Source organism: Ursus maritimus, unplaced genomic scaffold (genome assembly GCF_017311325.1).
Source record: "Ursus maritimus isolate PB19 unplaced genomic scaffold, ASM1731132v1 scaffold_23, whole genome shotgun sequence".
NCBI classification, from domain to species: Eukaryota; Metazoa; Chordata; class Mammalia; order Carnivora; family Ursidae; genus Ursus; species Ursus maritimus.
Window position 1 is genome coordinate 22426779 of NW_024424786.1, and position 16875 is coordinate 22443653.

The window sequence follows — 16875 nt, forward strand, 5'->3', positions numbered from 1 at the left end:
TTGCAGACCGTTTTTTCTCATATCTAGTCTGTCATCTTTGCCTTTAATTGGAGAATTCTGTTTTCTTACGTGTAATGCAACCATTGACATGTTTGAGGGTTTGTGTTAATGTTTAGTATTTGTCTTTTATTTGTTTCACCTACTTTATTTTTCTTTGCACTTTTGCCTTCTTGTGGATTAATCAGATGTTTTAATTCCATATTTCCCCTTTATTAGCTTAGTAGTTACACATTTTTAAACTTACATTTAGTGGCTATATTACAATATGCATTTTGACTTATTGTTGCCAGTTATGAACGAGTGCTTTCTTTTTCTCAGGCAATGCTGGAACCTCAAGGCAATTTAATTTCATCTACTCCCCCACGCTTTTTGTGTTATTAACTATAATTGAATTTTAAGTAATTGGTGTGCTACGTTACATCTCTCTCACACCATACGTGATAAGTATCGGTGACAAATTAATCCCAAGCACAAAATATGATACTTATTCCTGATAAACTTCATCTTGTTAGACCTCCCTACAGCTGATTCTACTTAGGTTCTTTACTGTTCCCATAGATTTTCATGGTGCCATAATGGGGTAATAATTTTTAGAAAGTCTTTATTTAAATTTGTTAAAATAGTTGTTCCAAACATCTCTCCACTGCATGTATCTGGATAATTCTAACTTCACATTGATGACCAGAAGTGCTGTTTTTAATTTTAAAGAAAACCAACTAGGAAGAGCAGCAATTATTAAAAGTGACTTTATCGGTCTGAGAGGAGTAATAAGCTGTTTTTCTCTTCCTGTACCCTCACTGTGGAAGTTTGGAAATGGTCAAAATACTATGACTAGTAACAGTTACAAAGGCTTTACTATGGGGAATTATAATCTATGACCAAGGTATTTCTTTGTAGAAAATTTAATTAGAAAAAAAAGAGGAAATTCTTATTAATTTATTTAGTTAATTATTGCCTTCTCTAATATACACTGACTTCTTTTGGGAAGTGAAAATAATGCTAATAGGGAAGATATTTGTTGCTATATGATTGTTGTGTCTGTCAATTATCTTTTGTCTCAGTAATGCTCTGTTTTGCATTATCTCTCCAAGGATCTGTGGTTTAAAACAATTTAATCATTTTTTATTTTGCTTACAAGTCTGGAGGTTGGCAGTTCAGTCTGAAATTGGCTTGGCAGTTCTTTGAGGTTGGGTTGGGCTCACTTGCCCACCTGGGCATCATCTGGTTATTGGCTGATCTAGGATAGTCTTGGCTGGAATGAATGGAGCAAGCTAGCTCAGGCATGTGTTTGTGGCAATCACAGAGAAGCAACAGAACAAAGTAAAACATGCAAGCACTTTTTCAAGCCTCTACTGGATTCACATTTACCTGTTGACATGCCTGAGCCAGAGTCAAGGGGTGAAGCAGAATATCCCATCCAGAGTAGAAGAGTACTGCAAAGTTACATGGCAAAGTGTATGAAATCAGGGATGGGGGAAAAATGGGGGCTCTTAATCTACTATAGCTACCAGACTGAGAAATGTTATAGTTAATAGGGAAAGAAAGTTTGGGGTTATAAACTGTGTTTTTTTAGCATACTTGAGTAGAATAGAATATAGCAGATTATCAAGAACTTTATTATTTTGGTTCCCAAAAGTGTTCAGTTTTTAGAAAATTGTGATTTGATTGAGAATGATTTGATTGGCCTGGTTAAAAGTTTTCTAAGTTAGAGTTATAGACTATTCATGCTCATTAATTTTCCTTTGCTCTAAAGATTGTGACATTTGTTTTGAATTACAAACCAGTCTTGATTAGGTAAGGGAATAAGCACATGATAATCAGCTTAGGTACTGCATACCATAAATATATTTGGTTCATGTATTTTACTAGGGGCATTGGCGGCTTATGTTTAATTATTTATAGTAAGACTTCATAGTAAGTGTCTGGCCATATATCTGCAAGGAGGACTAGCATCCTTCCTTGATTTTAAATCAAAGAACTTTCTGTGACACTACTGGTTTTGTGTGAATGTGGTAAAAACTACTAATTTTACTTTCTAAATTTTAGGGGAGAATTTAGTTCTTAAAAACAGATTCTAAAATTGGTATTTATGTTCCTAGAAAAATGAGAGTTAGTTACCAGTCTTCTAGAGTCTTGGTCCTACTCTTATTTTAGAGGTACCCATGAGTATATGAGAATGGTCATTTATACTCAGCCATTTTCCAATATCTATGTGTATATACATATAGAAAAAATAGTCAGGGTAGGTGAACCAAAATCTTACTGGACTTATCTTTGGACAGTGGAAACAGGAATAACTTTAATTTCCTTTTAGTGATATTTTTTGAACTTTTTAAAAATAAATTTGATTATTCGATCAGATTTTTAAGGTGATTAAAATTCCACTTAAAGATAGCCAATGTTCATTTCAATCTGGTACTCCTAACTTCCATGTTTGGCCTGGTGTTATGTGGCATTAACTTCAAAGTTTGTCATTGTTGAATTATTTATCCTACAACAACATATATTTATGTAGCTTAAAATATGCTATCTATAAAATTACCTACATTTCTGCTAGCCACTCTGTTTCACACACATAATTTATGCTCCAGCAGAACTGAATTACTTGGGTTTCTCTGAATTTCCCTTTATCCCAGGCTCTCTAGGGCTTCGTTCAGGCTAACTCCCTCTTCCGTCATGCCTTAGCGTAAGTATTGCTTACCTATGCAAACATTTTCTGACTCCATAGACACATTGCCCTCCCTAGCACTCATCAAAATTGTAATTAAATAATTTTTTATGTAATTACATAACCACTGGTCTTCCCATCTAGGTTGTAAGCTGCTTAATAGTGAGAGCCAGGTTAACCTTATTCACTTCTGTATCTCTCTGCAACTAGCACGGTGCCTGAAACATAGAAGTGCTTGGTTTTCCAGTGCATATAAAAGTTAAATTTATATTATACTATAGTCTATAAAGTGTGCAATAGCATTGTGTCTAAAAAACAATGAACATGCCTTAATTAAAACATACTTTATTGCTAAAAAATGCTGATTGTGATCTGAGCTTTTAGCCAGTTGTAATCTTTGGTGGAGAGTCTCACCTTGATGTTAAGTGCTGCTGACTGATCAGCGTGGTGGTTGCTGAAGTTTGGGGTGATGACGGCAGCTTCTTAAAATAAGACAGCAGTGAAGTTTGCTGCATCGATTGATTTCCTTTGAGGAATGATTTCTCCATAGCATATGATGTTGTTTGATAGTATTTTACCCACAGAACTTCTTTCAAAATTGGAGTCAACCCTCTCAAACACTGCTTCTGCTTCATCAACCAAGTTTATGTAGTATCCTAAATTCTTTGTTGTCTTTTCAATGATCTTCACAACATCTTCCCCAGGAGTAGTTTCCATCTCAAGAAACCACTTTCTTTGCTCATCCATAAGAAACAACTCCTCATCTGTTCAAGTTTTGTCATGAGATTGCAGCAAACCCGTCACATCTTCAGGCTCCACTTTTAATTCTAATTCTTTTCTATTTCTACCACATCCCCAGTTATTTCCTCCACTGAAGTCTTAAACTGCTCAAAATTGTCCATGAGGATTGGAATCAACTTCTAAATGGAAGAAACTTCCTGTTCATGTTGGTATTTTGACCTCTACCCATGCCTCACAAATGTTCTTAATGGCATCTAGAATACTGAATCCTTTTCAGAATGTTTTCAATTTACTTTGCCCAGATTCATTAGAGGAACCACTGTCTTTGGCAGTTATAGCCTTACAAAATGTATTTCTTAAATAATAATACTTGAAATTCGAAATGACTGCTTGATCCGTGGATGCTGTGTTAGCCGGCATGAGAACATTAATCTCATTGGACATCTCCATCAGAGCTCTTGGGTGACCAGGTGCATTGTCAATGAGCAGTCATATTTTGAAAGGAATCTTTTAAACTGAGTAGTGTGTCTGAACAGTGGGCTTTAAAGATTCAGTTAACCATGTTGTAAAGAGATGTGCGATCATCCAGGCTTTGTTGTGCCACTTCTAGAGCACAGGTGGAGTAGATTGAGCATAATTCTTAAGAGCCCTAGGATTTGCAGAATGGTAAATGAATGCTGGCCTCAACTGAAAGTCACAGCTGCCTTAGCCTTTAACAAGAGACTCAGCCTGTCCTTCGAAGCTTTGAAGCCAGGCATTCGCTTTTCCTCTCTAGCTGTGAAAGTCCTTAGATGGTGTCTTCTGCCAAGAGAAGGCTGTTTGTCTACATTGAAAATCTGTTATTTCGTGTAGCCACGTTCATGGATTATCTGAGCTACATCTCCTGGAGAACTTGCTGCGGCTTCTGTGTCAGCACTTGCTGCTACATCTTGCAGTTTTATGTCACGGAGATGTCTTCATTCCTTAAATCTCAGAAACCAGGCTCTGCTGGCTTCCAACTTTCTTTGGCAGCTTCCTTATCTCCCTCAGCCTTCATGGAACTGAAGAGAGTTAAGGCTGTGCTCTGGATTAGGCCTTGGTTTAAGGGAATGTTCTGCCTGTTTTGATCTTCTGTCCAGACCACTCAAAACTTTCTCCATGCCAACAATCAAGCTATTTTGCTTTCTTATCATTCATGTGTTCTCTGGAGTAGCATTTTTATTTTCCTTCAAAAACTCTTCCTTTGTATTTACAATTTAGCTAACTACTTGGCACAGAAGGCCTGGTTTTTGACCTATCGTGGCTTTCAACATGCCTTCTTCACCAAGTTCAATCATTTCTAGCTTTCGATTTAAAAGTGAGAGATGTGCAACTCTTCCTTTCACTTGATCACTTAGAGACCATTGTAGGGTGATTAACTGGCCTAACAATTTCAATATTGTTGTGTCTCAGGGAATAGGGAGGCCTGCGGAGAGGGGAAAAGAGGAGAAAGCTGGTTGAGGAAGCAGAACACACATTTATTGATTAAGTTTGCCATTTGATGTGGGTGTGGTTTGTGGAGCTCCAAGTCAATGACAATGGTAACATCGAAGATCACTGATCACAGATCACCATAACAAATATAATACTAATGAAAAGATGTGAAATGTGAGAATTACCAAAATGGGACAGTGAGATGAAGTGAGCAAATGCTGTTGGAAAAATGGTGCCTTACTTGATGCAGGGTCGTCATAAACTTTCAATCTGTAAAAATTGCGATATCTGCGAAGTACAATAAAGGGAAATACAATTAAATTAGGTGTGCCTATAATACTGTACTCTGTGCTTCAAGATGTTAGCAGAATAGATTTCATGTTATGTGTGTTTTACCACATAAAGTATTAGATGCAGTAACGTCAGAGTGACTGAGTAGGTGAAGATGGTGGGTCTTCTGTAGAATGGTAGTCAGAAAAAATGTCTCTGAGAAGAGGACAGCAAGCTGATACCAGAATGCCAAGAAGAAAGTGAAAATAGGTCAGCGTGTTCTAGACCAGAGCTGTCCTATAGAAATATAATGTGAGGCATACAGGTAGTTTCATTTTTTTAATGGCTGCATTACAAACAGGAACAGGTAAAATCAATTTGAATAATGTATTTTGTAGAAGCCAATATTTTTAAAAACATAATCACACAATTCTATGAACAAATTATTGGCGGACTATCTTATTTATATATTTATTTATTTTTGTCTAAAGTCTTCAAAATCTAGTGAATATTTCACCCTTCCAGCACATTTCAGTTAGAGTAAGCCCACTGCAAGGACTCAATAGCCATTGTCGTTATCCCTGTGGGATAACACAGTTATCGGCAGAGAAGACAGCTGGGGCAAATGGCCTAAACTAGAGACAGATTTGGAGAGCCGAGAAAAAAGAAAATAGTCCCAGAGCAGCTGAAGAGGAGGGAAGAATGGTAGGGGATGGGTTGGAGAAAGAGCAGCACTCATCCCGTCATCCTTTGTGTGTGCGTAGCGCCCTCCCCAAAGGGTTATAAGCTCCTCCTTGCACGCAGGAATTTTTTTCTTTGTCCCAGCAGCTTAGGATATAAAATAGGTGACACATAAGTATTTCATGAATAAATGAATTGAAGAGATGAAAAAATACAGGGCAAATGGCTTGTTTAGCAAAAACAGATTTTTTTTTTTCATTTGTGCTTACTTCTTAAAAGCCTTTGAACCTGAAACTCTGGTACATGCATAGGTTTCCTTCACCGTATCTATTTATGACAGGTTTTGCAAACTTCTTCTGAATGTATCATCATTGTTAAAGAAATAATTGCCAGTTCGGAGTAAACATTTATTGAACGGCCTTGAATAATTATCCTGTGAGGTGTGTTTCTGAATTATCGGCCATGTTGTGTGCAATGTTTTATGAAATAATTGGTAGCTGGTACAATGCCTCATTGAAATGACTGCCTGGTTAGTGCAATATTTTAACCCAGCAATTGTTTATGCTTTGCAGACCTTTCAGTTGCCCTGAATATTCTTTTGTCTAATATTTCATTAAAGATTTTCTGTTCTGCATAATGGGAAGATGAGCTGCTAGAGCTTTTAATTACTAGGTCCAGCTGCATAGCTCATTGAAGATTGGAAGGGGGAAAAAAAGAATTGTATTCTTAAGCACGCAAGTTGCCCTTGCTTTTATTGCATGTCTCCAGTTGAAGATGGGCAAATGGAGGCTTGAGGTTATTACTACGGTTTTGTCCTGTTCATTAAATGTTCATTTGGGGATTAGCATTGTCAGGCCAAAAATATAGAAGCGTAGACTCTGTTTTTCTTCTGTGTTGCAGACCAGATTCTCTGGAAACCAGAGAGCTTAGGGTGCCAGATGTTTCTTTGAGATCAATATCGGTGAAAGAAAGGAGGAAAGGACAGGACTGGGTTGAATAAGGACCTGAACTCTGAGGCAGACCAGTAAAATCTTAGCCTAACCTGGTAGGGAGCTCTGGGGTGAGCATTGCTTGTGGAGCTCTCCCACACTAAGCTGAAAGGGAGGGACTTTATAGCCCCACCTTGCAGTTTCCAGATGCAGGCTGCTCCAGGGGAGGCATGACCTTGGCCAGAAGGCTGTCACAGAGGCAGACCTTGAAGAAAGTGACAGCCAGAGCCTGTGGTCCCACAACTGGTCAGCACGTCCTTCCTTGAAGGGCAATCTGGGTGGTACAGTTCATTGTTTGCTCTTGCTATTAAAACCAGCGCTAACGTTCCAGTACCAATTTTTCACTCCAGTTTAAACAAAATTTTACCTTATTTTCAGTTTTACGTTTAATTTACTTAGTCTAATGAGCAAACGCCTAGTTTTACTTTATGTTTGTGTACATCTACGCAATATTGTAATTAATATAATATCGGTCAAGCCTGCAGAACAAGGCAGTGAGAATTTCTCCTAAAAAAGCTGTTTACATTATTCAAGTATGAACAATGCTAATGTATTTGTTAGGCCAAAGTAATACATGTGCTTTGCAAAAACAATTACAGAAAGAGATAAATTGAAGTATGGAAGATTTCCATTGCATTCCTATAACCAGTTCCACTCCCTCAATGAAAGTATTATTAATAGTTTTGGCTTATTATTACATAACTCTCTAGATATGTATAAATATACATATACATGGGTACACATGCCTATAGCTTTTTTTCTCAGTTTAAAATAATAGAAATTCATTGCACAGAGCATTCTTCAACTTTTTCACTTGAAACCTAGAATGCCTTTTCATAGGAGTACATATAAATCTACCTAATTTTAACATTTTAATACATGATGGATATTTGTATTTTTACAGTATTTTATCATTGTTAGCAAAACAGCTAAGAACATTCTGTATAAATACCTTGGCGCATGTACACAAGTACTGTCGTAAGATGAAGTCCTAGGAATGTGACAGGGTTGAAGGGTACACATTTTAAGATTGTATAAAATAATGGGGATGTACTGTATGGTGACTAATATAACAAAATAAAAATTATTTAAAAAAAAAAGGATTGTATAAAATACTATTATGTTGTCCTCCAGAAAGTTTGCACTAATTTGAATGCCACCAGCAGTCCATCAGATACTGTTTTCCAATGTTATTTCCTTCTTTAGACATTAACATGATGAGTTTTTCTCAATCGGAAATATGAAAAATTGCATTCATTTAGTCTTGCCCCTAATTTTTACTTCCTATTTTGTGACAACTAGTTATGTATTTCTTCAGGATTGCCTCAATAACTTTAAGCTACATGATGGTATCTTTTTCTCTCCCAATGGAAGATCATTCTAGGTAATATAAAAAAGTATCAATTTTACTTTGAACAATAAACTACCCAAAAAAGGCAAATTTACTGGGACTGAATTGATCTGTAATATGACTTATGATAGTTAGAATTTTTTGATAGAAAGCAACAGAAATGGACTTTGGATAACTTAAGAAGGAAAGAATTTTATTGGAAGAAAGTTGAGCAGCTCACAGAATAAACAGAGATGGTCATAGACCACGGGTTGGAAGAGGCCAGTGTAATGGGTTGAATTGTATCCTCTCAAAATTCATAGTTGAAGTGCTAAACCCAGCACCTCAGAATGTGACTTTATTTGAAAAGAAGGCCATGCAGTTTAATTACATTAAGATGAGGTCATACTGGAGTAGAGTGAGCTCCTAATCCAATATGACTGGTATCCCTATGAAAGAATGCCACGTGAGGAAACAGACATTCCCAAAGGAAGAATGCTCGATGAACATCAAAACGAAGATTGGGATGTTGGGTCTATAAGCCAAGGAATGCCAAGCATTGCTGACAATACCGGAAGCTAGATCTCAGACTTCTGGCTCCAGAACTACAAGACAGTAAATTCCTGTTGTTTAAGCCACCCAACCTGTAGCATTCGTTAAAGCACCCTGGCAAGCTCACATAGCCAGGTACCAGAATGTCTTTTAAAGTTTAGGTAGCAGAAATTGACAATTTTATCATGTAGCTGTCATTGTCATCAATACATCCTAGTCTCTGGGTATTGACATCTTTCTTTTCAGGATTCAGAGTTCTTAGAGAGAGAGGCCATAGACAAGGTTGGAACCACTGATGCTTCAAAGAGAACAGAGCACCTGATACCCAGTCTCACCAAAACTGTACAACATGTGAGTGAGGCATTTCCCCCAAAGAATTGGGTTTGTTACCAAAGAAGCCGAGTTGAATAGGATGCTAGAGAGTGTGTTGGGGGACCCATAATTGGTGTACAGATTAAGAGTATGTGGATTATCACCTGCTGAAAGAAGAGGCACGTGCCATCCATAGGGGGTCTGCAGTAGTTCTAGCTCTCTGGACACCTGAGCTCCCACTTTAGGGAAGTGAAAACCCTGGGGTCCTTTTGATTGAAGGTGTAATTTCAATACACCTACACAAAGGAAGTAAAGTCACAAAATTTATTACTTACTGATCCCAGAAAGAGGGGGAAGGGATGTGACGGAACAGGGCACAGTGAGCTGGGAGCGGGGGAGTCTTCCAACCAGTGTTATGAGCCAGCAGGAGATAGAGAGCAGGGCAGCAAGAACCTGTTCCTTTCAAGGTGGTTGGGCACTAACATTTTGTGGACTCAACTCGAAGTGGTTATTTTAAAAGGTGCCTTGGGAAAAGCAAGGAGGGGATTTTGTGGTGGGAATCCTAAGTTGAGGTCCTTATCTTTATGTCCAGACTTTCAATATGAGCAGAGTTGCATATGTAAAATGCCTAGACATCACTTCAAAATAGCTGTTTTTTCCATCACGGGGAGCCAAGAAATAAAAATCTTCACTACATTAGTCAAGGAGTTATGTATGATTTTAAATAGATATTTGATTTATATGAGACACATATAGCACATTGATGTGGCTTATGTATTCCAGGAAAAATTCTTTACATGAGAAAGCATATAGAAATGATGATGATGATAATGATGATGATAAAGAGGAAGAAGAAGGAGAAGAGAGAGAAGGAAGGAAAGGAGGGAGGGAGGGAAATTATCAGGTATTTGCTCCATTTCAGGCACTGTTCCAAATGTCTTGTGTATGAACATGTTTCCCACTCTCAACAGTCCTGTGAATTATAGGTTATAATTATTGTCCTCACTTTACAGTTGAGGAAACTAAGGTACATATACAGATGTTAAAATATTTTCCCAAAGAAATACAGCTAACAAGTTGCACAGTTGTTTGAAATCCAGGACATTTGCTTTGGAAATCTGCCTGCTGTATATTCTGTGTTCCACTTATGTAGGGAACCTGGCTGATTTGAGATTTAATAAGGAACACTTTATTTTCATCATTACCTAGGATATGTCCCTGGTGCCTTTGAGCTACCTGTAAGGGAATTGCGAAGTGACACCTTATTTCATAATTGTACTGTATTATTAGGCCAACTCCACTAAGAGCCAATGATTCTCTTTTCCTTAATGGCACTTGGTTGCCTTTGTTAGCTGAAGTTGAGTGTTCATGGGGTTTTGATTGCCCAAAGCTAAAACTCCTCTTGTTTGGCAGTATAAAATAGATAGTGTAATGTCCACTCCACAGCTGACTAGTTATTTCTAAGTGCCTAAAATCTTGTTACAAATTGGTAAAGGCTCTGTAAGAAACCTCCAGCGCTAGATCATTTTGTATCATTTACATTTGCAATCCTCTTAACTCCTTTGAGAACTGATGCCTTCCTTGTAAAAATGGGATTAATGCCTTATGTTCTGTTGTCAAACTATGTTGTCGGCTCATGCGTGACAGTGGTTTTAAAGTACTTTGTAAACTGTAAACATTTTAACTAGACAATCTAAAAAATATTTTATCAGCAATAAATGTTCTATGAATGATCTTGCTTTTGCTTCCCTCACTTGTACATAATTAGTATTGTCATTTATTCTTTTGGCCAGCCAGTCATTTCAGTTTTACCATGTATTTAACGAGGACCAGGGACACAAGGAACATGGAATGGAAATCAAGGCCTGTGCCTGGTGTGCAGCTTCACGAAGCCTGCAAATACAATGCAATATGATAAATGCTACGGTGGGTTAAATCGGGGCCTCTCAATAGCAGCCCTACTGACATGTGGGACGGATAATTTTTTGTTGTGGGAGTTGTCCTGCAACTATGTTCAGAAGCATCCCTGGCTTCTACCCACTAGGGGCCAGTCTCATCCTTCCCCTAGGTTGTGGCAGTCCAGAATGTCTTTAGACACAGCCAGATGTCTTCTGAGGGGAGAAGTAAATTGTACCCAGTTGAGAACCGTGGGGTTGAATGAAGGGTGTCTTGGCTACCTGCAAGAAGTGATGTCTACACTGAAAGCTGCTTCATGAGCAGGAATTAAGCAATTGAAGAGAATGGGTAAAGAGAAAAGTATATACATGAATCCCAGGAACAATATCCTAAAAGTCAAAACCTTTGAAATTATTTTGTGTTTCTTTTGCATCTGATAGCTAGTGAATCTGAGGGGTCATTAAACTCGTTTTCTTACCCAAAAATGTACCTAGTCTTTTGTGCCATGTAGGAACAATCTTTGTTTTTAGAGGAATAGGTCCATCTGAGTCCAGTGTGGATTGGAATGCTATCAAATACGGTCTTTTCTACTTAGTGTATTTACAAAAGAAGAGTTTAAGGAATTGAGGAGGGCAAAGTAGGTAGAGGGAATTACTTTGATTTCCCAACAATTAAAACAATTGGGATTTCCTCACAAGCTAGCAGAAGTGATGATTTTATAAGCATGAACAAAATGAGTGCCTTTTACAGTGACAGTGTGCAAAATTTTAAAACTTAAAAATTTTTATGAAATAAATTATAAATATTAGAAGCATTCCTTCTCCTTCTGTGCTAAACATAGGGCAGAATTCTCCGGAATGAGGTAGACTAAGGACTTAGGACTCCTCATTTTATGATTATAAGTGTTCTTTTAATGAACTGATAGCTTAGGTGCAGATTTCTGGAAGTAGGTTGTATCCCAGGAGGGATCAGAAGGTGTACTTAGAAGCACAGAGTATTCAAGCTTGCAGGGAAGCCAGAGAGCCTATCGTCCAAAATCCCAAGAGGTGAGACTTTTGTGTAAGTTTAGATAGCTACACAGAGGCAGTGTCTGGACTTCATTTCCACCTGACACCTCAGTGTCTGTTCCATGTTCCAGGAACCCCTGTTTCATTGCACTCAGTGAGAACGGCTTGTTTTGCATGGGGCAAATCAAATTCTGGACACAGTGTTTAGGGCATAATCTTCCCCTTCTCTCTCTCTCTTTCTTTCTTTCTTTCTTTCTTTCTTTCTAGATTTATTTATTTATTTGAGAGAGAGAGAGTGTATAAGCGGTGGGGAGGGGCAGAGGGGGAGAGAGAAAATCCTCAAGCAGACTCCCTGCTGGGCTTGGAGCCCATATTGGGACTCATCCCAGGACTCTGAGATCATAACCTGAGCCGAAATCAAGAATTGGACGCTTAACCGAGCCACCCAGGTGCCCCTAGTTTCTATTTTCTAACAAAATCCAGTGTGATAACTGCTTTTTAATGTAGATGTTTATTGGCTCTTAAATGTTTTTTAAAATTTATTTATCTTATAAAGCTTATTTATTTATTTATATGTCTTATATAATATCTTATTATACTTATTTATCCTGAGATGGCATGTTTTCTGAGTTCATAGCTCCTTCCCAAATGGCTTTTGAGTCTTGCCACAAAGAAAATAAATGAATAGTCTGCACACTTCCATGTGTTCTTTCATGGTAAAACAAAGATTGGTTTATAGGTTAGTATTCCCTTCTTCAGGAGAAGCTGGACCAGAGGGGAACATTAAAATAGTAGTCTGGACACCTAGGTCCTATCTTTGTCCCCAGGTAGTGTGGCCATGTGGGGGAAAACAAGGGGTAGCTTAGAACAGATTGAAGGTGTCAGCTGAAAAATCACCTCCTCAGAGATCTCTAAGTAGTATCCCACATACCATGAAGTTGTTCTCTAACGCTTCCAGCTGCTTGTTTCCTCAATTGCACTTACTCAGCTGTATTTATCTTGTTTGCATCTGTCTCCCTCAGTCAGCAAGGAACACCTGTCTTCTTGATATCCTTCAGCCCAGTGCCTAACACAGTACCTGGGCTATGGTAGTTGTTTAGTTTTTAATATATATATAATTTACAGAAAGGCTATGTGAAAGATTGCGATTAAATTTGAATTTATTCTAGGTATCTATTGCTGAATTAAAAAGAAAAACAAATTTAGTGGGGGAACCAGCCATTTTTCCATGCTCCCAGATTTAGTGGGTCAGAAATTTGGATAGGATACAGTGATGACAGGTTGTCTTTTTTCCATGAAGTCTGAGGGTTCAGCTGGAATGACTCAGAGTCTGGGATCTGGAATCATCTGGAGACTTCGTTATTCATGTGCCTGGCAGGGGTGTAGTTGGTGGCTGGGACCTAAGAGGCAGTTGCAATAGTTTGCTTAGGTTCAAGCTGAGGGGCCGCAGACCCTGCGACTAGATGGGAGTGTCAAAGTTACACTCTAAGAAGAGACTATGAGATGGGAGGTGTTTTGGGAGCCATCCTTGGTAAATACAATCTTCCTCAGATACAAATGTAACTTGATACAGTTGTCCCAGATTCTAATCTTCTATGAGAGTTTAAGAAACACATGTCTGAGTTAAAGAGAGTCCTTATTTCTGTCCCAGCATCCTGTGAACCTCAGACCCATACATATAGATTAGGAAAGTCTTATTTGAAGGAGAATATTTACTTTCCAGTAGAAACATCCCAGAATGGATGGCTCTGTTTTTGCAGGTACCTACATTCCTAAGTAGTTAAAACCATATTAAAACAAGATCAAATGTCTATTTAAATATAAAACCATCTAGGGGGGATGGTTGCATTTCCTTCTGAAAGAAGGCCTTAGAGGGCTCCATTCACTTGTACTTGGGCTTTTTGTAGGAGCCACATTGGGTGGACCTGGATGTTTGCTTGGTGAGTTGTATGATCTATTACGTTCCTCTCTTCCTCTATCTATCTTCCTTCCTTCCTTCCTTCCTTCCTTCCTTCCTTCCTTCCTTCCTTCCTTCCTCTCTTTCTTTTCTTTTTTCTTTTCTTTCCCTTTTCTTAGATTTTATTTACTCATTTGATAGGCAGCCAGGGAGAGAGGGAACACAAGCAGGGGGAGTGGAGAGGAAGAAGCAGGCTCCCAGCAGAGCAGAGAGCCGGATGTGGGGCTTGATCCTAGGACCCTGGGATCACGTCCTGAGAGGAAAGCAGACGCTTAACGACTGAGCCACCCAGCGCCCTCCCCCCCTTTCCTTTCTTAATGCTGTTCAGTCTCAAGTACCTGAAAATTGTCTAACTCAAACCCCTAGAGCATGTGCTTGGCTCCAAATGATATCATGGGTTTAGTGGTCATTTGTAGTTTTAAGCACCTGCTCTCCTCTAAATGAGGAAGACTCTGTAAAGTTCCATCTCTTTGCTTTCTGTATATAAAATCATGGAGAATGGTATTTATTCTTCGGAACCTCATCCCCTAATATTCTAATAAAATCCTGACTCATCAGTCAAAATAAAAAGATTAATCTTCTTTCTGTAGAAATTAGAAAAATAGTACTTATTCAACAAAGGAGTTATTGAGTGTTTCATATATGAATGAAGTTTATAATACTTTTCAAAATGATTGAGAAGAAAGGAGACTATGAGTACCCTGAGTGAAACAGTAATCAGAAGATGTTATTATTCAATATCCTCCATTCTCTTAGTCGTCAAATTAATGTTTTTACTGAAATACATCATTCATTAATAGTAGCTGTCAAGTGATGTACGGATCATGTTTCCAAGGCTTTGCAAGTTATGAGATGGACTTGCCGTCAGTTGAGAAAATTCTTGCTTTTCTAGCAGTGGTGATAGATTTGTCCTGTTCCAATCCATCCATGATCTTTCATGACTGGCTTCTTTCTTGGGACAAATATTGAACTTTCCCTTTCTCTCACTTGTCTTTGAGAGTTTCACTAACCCTGAGGGAAAGGAAAAACATGGCCAACCAATTATGTTACCAAACTTTGAAAGGTCAGAGATGTACAGGCTATCCGAGGGAGAGAGTAAAAGCCATTAGCAGCCTGATATCTCATTTGGTGGCTAACAATCCGAGAGGAATACCAAATGGTCTCCCCCCACATTAATCCCTTAGAAGTAAAGTATCTTAACGAGAATGGAATAATGTTATCAATTTCTTCCGTTCTCATTAAATTCCAGAGGGTGTAATCTAGAGTCCTCGGTTTTTATGCCAGCCAGTATGAAAGGAGATACAGCATATAAAAAGGAACAAAGTAGCAAAATTAAACTGAAATAGAGCATGAGGTGGCTTATTCATGTAAATATATGCATTATTTCCAACTTATAAAACCTCAATATACAAAACCTCACTCTAACGTGTCTTCCCTTTGTAGGTCACTCAGATTCCGCAGGTAGAATGCCAACATTTCCATGCTCTGAATACCCTCCAGATTTCTACTTCTCCACCTTTGCTCTTACTTTTTCTCTTCTACCTGAATGCTCTTCCCAGTTCTCTCTCTATATGTGAGTGCATACCTACTTTTTAAGACCTCGTTCAAGTTTTATATTCTTTATGATAGTAACTCATAACTACCTTTCCTTCATCTGAAACCTTTCACATCTTACTGACCCTTTTACTTATTTAGCATTTAGCATATAGGCAAGTACAACAGATTTAAGACAGTATCCATATATCTCACTGTCACAAAATGTATTCATTTATTCAACCCATTTATCCATCCGTTAATTGAAGAAACATTCTAGGGTACCAATTCCATATCAGGTACTGTGCTAGAAGCTGGAAACATGAGACTGAATGAAATCCTATTTATAATTGAGTTGGGTGTGGGGATAAGCATAGTCAGACATAAATGCTGTCATAGAAATGTAAACGGAGGGGTGCTTGGCTGGCTCAGTTGGTAGAGCATCTGACTCTCGATATTGGGCTTGTGAGTTTAAGCCCCATGTTGGGAGTAGAGATTACTTTAAAACAATGAAATGACTGTTTCACTTATTTGTGGAACATAAGGAATAACAGGGAGGACATTAGGAGAAGGAAGGGAAAAATGAAGGGGGGAAACAGAGGGGGAGACGAACCATGAGAGACTATGGACTCTGGGAAACAAACTGAGGGTTTTAGAGGGGAGGGGTGTGGGGGGATGGGTTAGCCCGGTGATGGGTATTAAAGAGGGCACGTATCGCATGGAGCAGTGGGTGTTATACGCAAACAATGAATCATGGAACACTACATCAAAAACGAATGATGTATTGTGTGGTGACTAACATAACATAATTAAAACAACAACAACAACAACAATGAAATGAGAAAAAAATACAAAAAAAGAAAAGAAAGGAAGGAAGAAAGAAAGAAATGTAAACAGACACATTGGGTATACCTAGGAAGAAAAGATACCTGAAAGGTGAGTCTTCTGTGAGATATAAGATGTTTATTAGGTGGCAGAAAATGGAGAAAAGGAAGGAGGAGGGGTGATGGCAGAGAAAGGAATTCCAGAACAAGGCAACAACATGAGTAAAGACTATGCTATTGACATGTTCATGGAAGAACAGTAGTTTTGAGTAAAGAAAACTATAGATTGTCTGCCTGACATCTGCCCCATTTCACAATCTATAGTTTTTCTGTCTGCCTGACATCTGCCCCATTTCACAGAGAAAAGGTTGGACTTTGGATGGAGAATCATGGAAGGCTAAGTACACTATGGAGAGAAGTTTGGACTTACTCTGTGGGCAATGGGAGGCCATGGAGGTTTTCTATATACTGCAGAAATGTGGTCAGATTTTCATTTTCTGAGATCACCCCAGCAGTGACGTGGAGAATGGACAGTAAAGAGACATGACTGAAAGCAGAAAGGTTAGGAGGGTCTTATAATTGTCCAGTGAAAAATGGCTAGAATATGAACTGATGGAGGTGGAAATAGAAGAACAGCTATGATAAATTATGAGAAGATACAAT

General features: G+C 38.3%; 1 pseudogene; it reads right to left on the reverse strand.

Annotated features, from left to right (window-relative positions):
- Positions 1-3048: 3048 nt before the first annotated feature.
- On the reverse strand, positions 3049-4792 carry LOC121104825 (annotated as a pseudogene).
- Between the last annotated feature and the right edge of the window lie 12083 nt (positions 4793-16875).